At 46.3% G+C, this 10910-nt stretch overlaps 1 pseudogene across 1 annotated transcript; it reads left to right on the top strand.

Annotated features, from left to right (window-relative positions):
- Positions 1-468: 468 nt before the first annotated feature.
- On the top strand, positions 469-1257 carry LOC308342859 (protein MEMO1-like; annotated as a pseudogene). The gene is made up of 2 exons: positions 469-608; positions 646-1257. The product of its transcript is annotated as a protein MEMO1-like (transcript).
- The last annotated feature ends 9653 nt before the right edge of the window (positions 1258-10910 follow it).

Genomic DNA, 10910 nt, shown 5'->3' with positions numbered 1-10910 from the left:
ATGGTACAGAGCTGCAGGGCAGGGTGGGCAGGAGGGCCCTGGCTGGGGTGGGTGTTGGTGCAGGGAGTCCAGCAGGAGCTGGGGGGAGGCAGTGGGCATAGAGTCATGGTGGTGAGGTCACCAGTGGTGGCTCAGGGAGGGCAGCTGGGAGGAGAGGGGAATGTGGGGGTGGCTCCGCAGAACCAGCATTGGCTGGGGAGCAGTGGTGAGTTGGGGGCAAGGCCAGGGCTTTCCAGGCTTTGGTGAAGCTGCCACAGGACCCATCTTCTGGTGGTCACCAGAGTTTGCCGTGATTGTTGCTTCCACTGCCACTCCCCCGGCTGCCATCTCCTTCTCCTCGGCCACTGCCTCCTCTTTTTCCTCCTCCTCCTGGGCTGGGCCTGCCGTGTCTTGTCCCATCGCAGGGAGGCACCTGCTGCAGCTGCCTCCTTATTCATCCTCGGCACCACAGGTAGCACAGGCATCAAGATGTCCAACGCAGTGGGCTGCTGGGAAACCAGTCATGCCGGAGCTGGTACACAGCCTCAGGACTGCAGCTGAATGTGCCGCTAGAAGTTGGTTCTCACAAGTACAGTCTACAGAAAGACCTGCAACCCATCAGGATATACGTGCTGTGGGTCTTGTGCTGCTCATGCTTACAAACAGGTGGATCCATCTACTATCCTGAGAACCTTCAACCTTCTCTTCATGTGCCCCTCTCTCCATGTGCACTTTCCAGGGTGGATTTATATAGGACAACTCTGTGTGGCCTTGTATTGACTGAAAGATTGACGGAGAACTATGGAAGACAGGAATGTTTGAACGCGTGTCTCTGTAGACAGATGGAGATGAACACAGCACTGAAATGCATTTGCCTTATACAGCTAAAGCCATGGAAAGCCATAAGGATGAGTTAACCATTATTCCTGTACTGGTTGGAACTCTGAGTGAGTTAAAAGAACAGGAATTCTGAAAACTCTTTAGTAAATATCTAGTGGATCCTAGTAATCTCCGTGGTTTCTTCTGATTTCTGCCATTGGGGCTATGAGTATTATAGAACAACTAGGCCCTGTATCTTTTAGTGATTACTTGATGAAGTGCCAAAATACTCTATGTGGAAGACATCTCATTGGGGTGCTATTAAATGCTATCACAGAGCTCCAGAAGAATGGAACGAATATGAGCTTTTCCTTTTTGAATTATGCCCAGTCAAGCTAGTGTAGAAACTGGCAAGACAGCTCAGTGAGTTATGCAGTGGGAGCACTCATGGTCCACTGAAGCTCTGAATCCTCAGGGATGCCACCTGCACATACTCCTTCTCTGTCCAGGGCCCCCGCCTAGCCCTTACCAAGATACTGGTCCTGGCTTAGGGGGATTCTGAAACCTCAAACTAATAGAACTTTCTTCTCTTCTTTTCTAGTAGGTGTAGTTCTTCCCTTAACTTCAACTCATTAAAAAAATGCTTTATAGTTTAGAGCAGTGGAAGGAAGACTGGCATCAAAATATTTTGATCAAAGAGGATGGCAATGTGAAGGCCCAGTTGTGGCAGACAGTTTTTTGAAAGTAACTTGTAAAGCAGTTACCATATCCTAAATCTGTACTCTTTGCAGACTTGTGCACATATATTTCACTTTCAGAATAGTTTTGCAAATTGCACACAAACAAACAAAAAGGGTGGAAGCTTTTTAATAAAGAAATTGCATTTATAAATGATCTGTATTAGAATACAATAAATCTCCAGTTATAGTCGATTATACCCATGTCGTACAACAGATACCTTCTTTTTTAGTCCCTAAAAAGGGCTTCATAACTAAAAAAAAAAAAGTTGTGGTATATAAATACAGTAGACTATTACTCAGCCATCAAAGAGGGGCCATTTGAGGGGCGCCTGGGTGGCTCAGTGGGTTAAGCCTCTACCTTCGGCTCAGGTCATGATCTTAGGGTCCTGGGATCAAGCCCCGCATCAGTCTTTCTGCTCAGCAGGGAGTCTGCTTTCCCTTCTCTCTCTCTGCCTGCCTCTCTGCCTCCTTGCGATCTCTGTCTGTCAAATAAATAAATAAAAACCTTAGAAAAAAATCTTGCCATTTGTAACAGCGTGGATGGAGCTAGAGTGTATTATGCTAAGCGAAATAGGTCTGTCAGAGAAAGAAGTACCATATGATGTCACTCATATATGGAATTTAAGACAAAACAGATGAACATGGGGGAGAGGGAAAAAAGAGAGAGGGAAACAAACTGTAAGAGATTCTTAATGATAGAGAACAAACTGAGGGAGTTAGGCTTTGGATAGCATAAATGGCGATGGGTATTAAGGAGAGCACTGGTTGTGATGAGCCCTGGATGTTATATGTAAGTGATGAATCAGTAAATTCTACTTCGGAAACCAATATTACCCTCTATGTTAACAAACTGGTATTTAAATAGAAACTTGAGGTGCCTGGTGATTCAGTCAGTTAAGCATCTGCCTTTAGCTCAGGTCATGATCTCAGGGTCTTGGAAATGAGCCCCATAACTTATCTTGGGCTCCCTTCTTAGCAGGAAGTCTGCTTCTCCTCCCTCTCCTTCTATCTCTCTCCCCCTACCTTGTGCACTCTCTCTCTCTCAAATAAGTAAATAAATAAAATCTTTAAAAAAATAGAACCTTGAAAGCAAAAGAAGAAGAAGAAGAAAGAAGAAGATGAACATCATTTCATGAAGTGTTTCTGGTGTACGCCGTGTGCACTCTGCTGTTGTGTTTTGGCTGCTGTTTCCCTTAGGTCAGTCCTCTGCAGTGTTTCTCCTCACCTGCAATGGGGAGTGCTTGGACCTTGGCCAGTGTGAGGCAAGTTTTAACTAGCTATACTTCGTTATGCTCATTAAAAGAGATACGATCCTATTTCCACTAGAGCTGAAGCTTTGCAGCACTGTATGGTCTGTAGACTTGGTGTGTGCATAGGGTTTGTGCTGGTCTTCTTGGGGAGAGACTTGTTTCTCTGGTTCTCAGGCATACTTGTCCTAGTAAAGAAGTGCAGCAGAGCATAGATGGTTGGGGATTGGTGAGGGCAGCTGAGGCCTCCCTGTGGGCACTGTGCTGCTCAACCGAAGTCAGGCAATGCTGTTGGGTAGGGAGATAAATGGTACCTGCCCTTTACCTTGTTCCTGGAAGGGGGAGTTCACACCTGCCATTGTCTGAGAAGCCCTCACAGAAGAGCAAACAGTCTCCCTTCCTGTGTCCCAGGGTCCCTCAGATTCTGCCTTCACCCTATCTATATTGAGGCCCTCTGCCCACCACACACCCCAGCACACCTGTGTTCTATATCAGGCACACTGGCTGTTTCAAAACTCCAAACTTTAGGGACTGGGAAAGGTGTGGACACATGCTCATTCTGCTGGGGCTGGTGCTGGTTTGTCCCAGGAAGAAAGTTGCATGAATGTGCAGGAGGTTGGAGTCTAAAGTGCAGCAAAAAGCTGGTGTCCAGGTTAGCTGCCTTCAACTAGTGTCTCTGTCCCTATGCTAAGGAGCTGGGCAGCACATTGGCATCTGGGCTTTTTTGTCTCTTGAGAGGTGGTGCTCCCTCTCCCAGATGCACTCCAAGGAGGGGAAACGTGCATCCCCATGTGTCTCAGGCATCCTCAGATTGCTGCATCTGCTCTTGGGTCTTTGTTCTTCACAGCAGCACCACTGCACCCACTGGGCTTCACACTGGCCATGGTGCAGACTTCTGAAAAATCAGTCTTTCATCTCTGGTGGTTCTAAAAATATCATGATAATTAGCCTCTCTCATTTTCTAGTGAATGGGTTTGGAAAAGTGTTTTTCTTGCGTGATCCCCTGTGCACCGCTTGCTCTACTGCTCTCTTACTCTCTCTCTCTCTCCCTCTCTCTTCTCTGGGACCAAGGCTCCCTCCCCTCCCTCAGCACGCATGATTCTTTTCTCCCTCAAATCATGTCTCCACACCTCCTACCTTCCATGATGTGGCCTCTTTGCTCCCTCTAGTTTGCAGTTTTGTTTCTCAGTCCTCAAATTGATTTCTTGGGTGTTCAAAATGTTTTGATATTTTTCTAGCTGTGTTTGAGGGACAAGGCAAGCATAGGGTCCCCCTACCAGCCTGCCATATTAGCTCCTACCCTCTGCCTAATCTTAATGACCATATTTGGACTCAGAAAAGAGACTTGAACCTGGGGACTAAAGCTCCAGAGCAGTTAGCTCTGTTGGAATAATACATCTGATACTAGACTGAATTCTGTCTTATAATGTCTTTCCTGGGGTAGGAAAGGGGGAAGGACATGGGTCAAAGTCACACAGCTCATGAAAACCAGAAATAGAAACCAAGTCTATATTCTGTATACTCCTCTTGTCACCAACATCAATATAGACGCTCCCCTGTTTCACCCTTTAATAACTAATTTAATATGTCTGAAATGGCATTATATTCCTAAATGAAAATTCCATTTGAATGAGTCACAAAGACATGGGAAGCCTGTCCTTATACCCATGAGCCAATAGACACAGCTCTGGAAGCAACTTGCAGGAAATAGTCTCATGAGTTGTCTGTTTTCAGCTGCCTTCTCTTGTTTTATTCTTCCTTTAGGTCTGACAATCTTTCTTAACTCTTCTCCATTCTAGCTGCTGTCTTTAAAACAAACCAAATAAAAGAATGAGGTCTATGCCCTAGGGGTTCACAAGCATATATCTGGAACTTCCACAGGGTTTCCAATTTTATTTTGAGAAATATAGTAAAAGAAAACCAAAATAAAACACAACCAGCACTACCGTTTGTCATCACCATCAAAGTGACTGGAAGCTAGGGCACCTGGGTGGCTCAGTGGGTTAAGCCTCTGCCTTTGGCTCGGGTCGTGATCTCGGGGTCCTGGGATCGAGTCCCGCATTGGGCTCTCTGCTTGGCAGGGAGCCTGCTTCCTCCTCTCTCTCTGCCTGCTTCTCTGCCTACCTGTGATCTCTATCAAATAAATAAATAGAATCTTAAAAAAAAAAAAGTGACTGGAAGCTATTTGTTACATCTTACTGAAGTAGGCCAGTCTTGCCTGCTGGTGGAGGCATATTCTGTCACAGGTTGGTGGGATGCAGCAGGCAGCTACATCCAGAAAGAGCCCAAGTTTTGTTCTGGTTCTCACAGAGGAAGCAGGATGGAAGGAGGGTCCTGAATGATCCTTTTTTTCTCCTGCATCCCCATTTTCCCTAATTTCCATTGTTCTGTCTCTTTTTATGAAGCCTCCACTCTTGTGTCTACTCTACCATCTTCCCATTCCCTAGGGAAACTCAACTCCACTGCATCCCAAAGGACACAGAGCCTCATCATTTGTTTCTTTCCGGGGTCTCCCCACTACCATCACTTTGGGCTCTGGCCAGCTGTTAATGGAGGCTGATTTCTGTCCAGGGTTTCTGGTTCTGATGGATAGAAGGATGAGCAGGGAGATAGGTAAACAGACCCAGTTCAGACACAATAGTGGGAGGTTACTTCACTCACTACTCAGAAGGTAAAATTCAGTGTTAATATTCTTCCCAAGACAATGTAATTCATTTATATCAAGAAAGTGTGTCTTCTTGTCAATATGACTTTGACTCTGCTCCACTGCACATGGCCATAATAACCTTGGCTTGATGTGTAAGGGATACTGGTTAGTCTGGCTCGCTTACCACACTCATTGGAAATGATGTAATCAGTGGAAAATTGATTATTTCTCATTCTGTTTTGTAGACAAGGGGCAGGAAGTCATCAACTTCTTTCATCTAGGTATATATTACTTATTTTACCATCTTACAGATAAGAAAATTGTGACTCATGGAGAAAAGTTAGCATGTAACTAGTAAATTGCAAAACTAAAACACCTCTCTTCTGCCAATAAGGCCAGTGCTCTTTGCACCTCCTCTATGCCATTGTGAGAAGAACCAACATAAAATGTTGAAATGAGCTGAGGAGGGTGTGAATACTGGTCTTTTGATTCTTCCATAAACTGGTATTCCTTTGCTCAGTCCCTTAAGCAAGCTATATTCTTCTTCACCAATGAGCCTTTTTTGCTCATGATTTTTGCCCTCTCCAGGGAACCATCTGATCTCCTTTCCCTTGTCTGGTCCCTTCTAATCTCTCAGAGAAGTCTCCCTCCCTCAACCTTATTCTTTCCTACCTCAGCCACCATTTTGTTTCCATCACAACTCTTCGATTTGCAATTATCTTTATTTGTCTGTTTACTTTTATTTTTAAAACGTTTCCTTGTTTGGTTGTAGTTGTTATCAGCTTAAAAATCTCAGGGAAGGCAAGGAACTCCTCTATCTCATTAACTTTGTAACCCCACTACCCAGTGCTTAACATAAAGGTGGTAACACATGTTTGTGGAATAAATGAGGACATTTAGGTCTTTATTGTCAGAGAAAGGGTGGGGGGAAAGGAGCCGTCATTTTCATTGAGTGCTTTTTGTGTGTCCGCCACTGTGTGAGTCAACATCTGTGTGAAATAGCATTGCTCTTCTTTTGTTTTGATGGAGATGGTGAGAATCTCATTAAACGAGGTTACAGAGCTAATAACTGGTGTAGCCAGGTGTCAAGCCAGGCCTGTCTGTTAGTTTTTGTTTTTCCTCACCAGTCCGGTGGATGTCCACAGTAGTAGATCATACAAACAAACTGGTTTTATAATATTGACTACAACGATTTTTCAAATATGCCTTGTATTTAGAGCATGGCGTTTTAGGGAAATGATCATATTGAAAACTGCCTGATGTGATGATTGATTTAGTGCTAGACATGTCGCCTACCACAAAGGAAGCCCAGGGAAACTGTCAGTGACTGAGTTAATTGACAATAATGGCCTAATTTCCTTAAGCTAAATTTATAATAGTATATGCATTGTACAAAGAGTATCTCAATCTTTATGATTTCAGGTGAGGAAGTCAAGACTCAGAGAACAAGTAAGTAAGTGTTTAAGCTTAATCCCTCAGTAGGTAGCAGAGGTGCACTCTGAGGCCAGGCTTCGCCTTAGCCCCAGCCCTATATGACTTTGGTATTCCCCTAGTGTGGTGTCACTGGTGTAAGCTGAGTGGCAGCAGTGGGAGCCATCGTTTTTAGAGCCCTTACAACATGATAGGTACATACTAAATGTCTGCCCAAGTGATCTCTTCTAACCATCAGAACAACTCTTAAGAAGTAGGTGGCATTGTATTTTTCCATTTTGCAGATGGGGAACCCAAGACTGAGAGGGTCATTATCTGGCACAGGGCAAGGACTGTTGGCAGGGTTGTCTTTCAGAGCACTGCCATACTCACTGAGTGCTGTGTGCAGGTCAGGAATACTGGAAACAACATTTTTAGTTTGCTTTCACATTTCCAAGTTGGAGGGAGAAGCCAGTCAATGAAAGCTCCCTGAAGTAAATACAGACAGAGAGCAGGTGAAACATGGGGGGAAGTTCTCAACTGGGATACTTAGCTGAGTTTTTGGCTTGGACCCCTATTGGGGTTTCTGCTCTCGCTGCCCAACCGTGCTCACCTCCGCATACTTATTCCAAAATAGAGTGGACCCCTCTGAGAACTCACCTCCAAGATTTGCTGATGGTTTAGGGAAACTCAGGAGAAGCCCATTTCCAACATAGGTTTCAGATTCACACCCCAGAGAGACTGTCCACTATCTGGACGAGTTTCAGCTTATTCCTGTTGAATGGTCATGGGGACATCCAGCCTTGTTGTCTTATAGGGATAATACCGGCACAGTGCCTGAAACGTGCCAAGTATCCTTAATTTAAGAGAAAAATTTAGACAGTGTGTTGAGACCCTGCCTCTCTTGGGTCCCTGGACTTTTTTGCTAGTCAGAAGGAGGGTTTACTTTGGGGGCACTATTTTTTTTTGTAACGCCTTATGAGTGATCCCAGCCTTCTGGCTCTGAGAGTCCCATGCTGACTACAGAGAGGAACAAAGAGAAGGAAAGCAGGTCAATATTCCCAACCCTGTGAGGAGACACTGGCCCCACATGAGTTGTGTTGCAGTGGAAAGAATGTTGGCCCAGGTGTCTTAAGGCCTGGAAGAGAGGCCTCTCTGGGGCTTAGCCTCCTCATCTGTCAAGGGGGTTTATGATACCCATCTGTACACTATCTAGACCTCGGGATGGGCAAATCTGAGACCGCTGTGAGTGGCTGCACATAGCCCAGTTCAGGATCTGCAACCACATCACACACGATCAACCCCTGCTTCTCATGCCATTGTTGTTACGTGACGGAGAAAACACAGTGGGACGGGGTGAGGGTTCCAGGAGGAAATGCACAACCAGCAACCACTTCTTCAGGGTCTGATGGTTCCATTTTACAGACGGGGAGCTCAAGCCCAGTGGGCCAGGTTAATAAATCACTTATTTATGAGGGGCAAAAACTAGATTCATGAAGTCTTTGGCCCTTTTGCCCGGGTGTCTGGTGCCTTCTGCGAAGGATTACTGTCGCTTAGCCTGATTCTCCTCTCGATTCTCAGTGTATTACCAGAGTGGTCCTTGGGGCTGTTATTGTGTTTTTCAAGTCTTCCATCTTTGGCTGGGGAAAGCCCAGTGCACAGGACCTTTTTCTCACCCACATCCTGCTAGATGTGGTGGCTCCTGCTACCACCTCTCCCACTGGGCTCTCCCAGGTGGCTGGAGTGAAGACATAATAAAATTCGGTTAGGGAGGGAATTACCTTTGTTTAGGAAAAGGCTGTTGTCACCAGCCTGAAGGCAGAAAGGGTGAAGAGGAGAAAATGAGAGATGGCCAGAGGCTCTGCTTATAAAAAATGACTTAAATTTTGCTTTCTTCATGACACCAGTGCTGCAGACCCGACTATTTAAAATTGAATCCTGTTTCCCCCAGCATGGTTGGTCCTTCGCCTTTGCTTTTCACTGTCTTTTTGCTAGAACAATCACAAAATTCTACTGTACCCTGTCATTTGCTTATTTATCACTATTTATATTGTCTGTCTCCTACTCTAGACTACAGTCCAGGAGAGCAGTCTCTTTTCGTTCAGATACTTCCCAAATGCCTAGAGCAGACCCAATGCATGGTGCAAAAAAACCCAACCAAACAAACAAAAACCAAAAAACAACTCACCGCCACGACCATCACAAAAACAAACAAACAAATAAACAAACAAAAAACCCCCCAGACCCCCGAAAACCCAGCAAATATTTATTGGATGAATGAATGGGTCTGGGAAAGGGAGGGAGAGCTGAGCCACCAAATACAGAGTGGCAGCAAACGGATAAGGGGTATTTTCAGGAGCAGGGAACTCCAAGTCTAACTGCAGGCAAGGGGTGTTGGTGTGATGTGCCCCCAACCCCTGTATGCTTGGTCCTCCTCACCAATCTTGTGTGTGTGTGTGTGTGTGCATGCACGCATGTGGTTTATGATGTGTGTGATTTGAGTGTACATGCATGCCAGTGTGTGCATCAGTGTGTAGGAGTGTGTGTGTCTGAGGTGGCAAGGACTGCAGAAAGATGAGAAGCGCCAAGAACTCCAGTTCACACTCAGTGCTCAAGAGCATGCATGGCTTGGTGTGAAGGTGCTGGGAGGGGCTGACCTAGGCTCTCACCAGCAGTGGCTTCCCAGACAGTTAGGCTGTCTGAAGTGCCTAGAGTCTTGGCGGTGGCAGCAGTGATGTTTGTGGGCCCCTCACTTTGGTGTATAGACTAGGCTTCATGGCCCCTTTACCCTGCAAGACTGTATTGTGGGTTTACCTTCATCTTTGTTGGACTTAGAGAGGTTAAGACAGTGGCCCCAGAGGGCCTGACCCCCTTTCCTGAGCTGCATGGTCCCCATGTGGCCTGATTCTGACTTCTGACTCTGCCTAAGCTGTGTTACCTTGGACAAGTCTACGTTTCTCTTCTGTGCCTTGGTTTCTTCATTTGTAAATGGCCCAATGAAGATGACTGCCTTATCAGGCTGGAGTAAAGTGATGCTTGTGATTTATTAACAGATATTGGAATGCATTCAGTGGACCAACAGGAGACAATGTCAGGGACACACCTTCCTCTCTTGCATGTTACGCCAAAGTCGGGCCTTAACCAAAGTCGCACCCAGTTTCTGGAGGTCTAAGAGGGTTGACCAACAGCACAGCTGCCAAAGGCTTAAGCCGCCTGTGGCCCTATGGCTTGGCAGAGGCCAGTCTGGCCCAGAAGCCTCTCCCTGCAGGCAGCCGTACTTCCTGATTGTTCAGTCACCTGCTATATAAGGCCCTTCACACACCTGCTGTAATCCTGTGCTGGGATCCACCTTCTGCAGGGCAGTCTCCAGGCCAGACTCTGAAGGTGAGGGGCTGAAGCCAGCATGTGGTCGGGGGTGGGCAGCTTAGGAGAAGCTGAAACCAAGAGAGGGGCATTGAGGGATGGCTGGGGTCCAAGACATTCTCATGGCTCTTGCTCCTTTTGCAGTGCTCAGGAGAAGGAAGTCTGGACAGGAGAGGTGTGTGGGCTGGGGTTTGCTCTCCGTTGTGCTGTGTCCTCTTCTTCACAGCTGCGTGGAACTTGCCTGTGTATAAAATGAGAGCAGATGTGGAAAGACTCTTTCAGAAAATATCCAATGTAGATGAGTGGGAAGGACTTTGCAAAGGGGTTTTTCAGATGCTACTTGTTCTCCGTTTCTGTTTGAGGTCTCCTGCCCCAGCTGCCACATCGCTGATTTCTCTCCTCAGAAGTGGTGAGCAGGGCCCAGGATTTTGCCACTTCTAGGCTCTGACTCTCTGCTGTGTGTTTCTGGGCTGGATCCCGATGTCTGTGGGCCTCCTTTTTTCCTCCTGAAAATGAGGCTAATAATCAGGCTTATACCATAAGAAGAAGTGATTTTTGCAGCTGACATGGCTGCTGTGACCTCTTTACCCTCATCTCTTTCCATCCCCTTCCCTTCTCCACAGTCACAGGCTTGAGAGGCCCTTCCCAGGAAGTTCTACCTCTGAGCCTCTCTCCCTACAGGGGTTCCAGGTGTGGAGGGGTGAG

This window comes from Martes martes, assembly GCF_963455335.1.
Source record: "Martes martes genome assembly, chromosome: 5".
NCBI classification, from domain to species: domain Eukaryota; kingdom Metazoa; phylum Chordata; class Mammalia; order Carnivora; family Mustelidae; genus Martes; species Martes martes.
The sequence above is the reverse complement of the archived record's forward strand: the minus strand, read 5'-3'. Positions and strand labels throughout refer to the sequence as shown.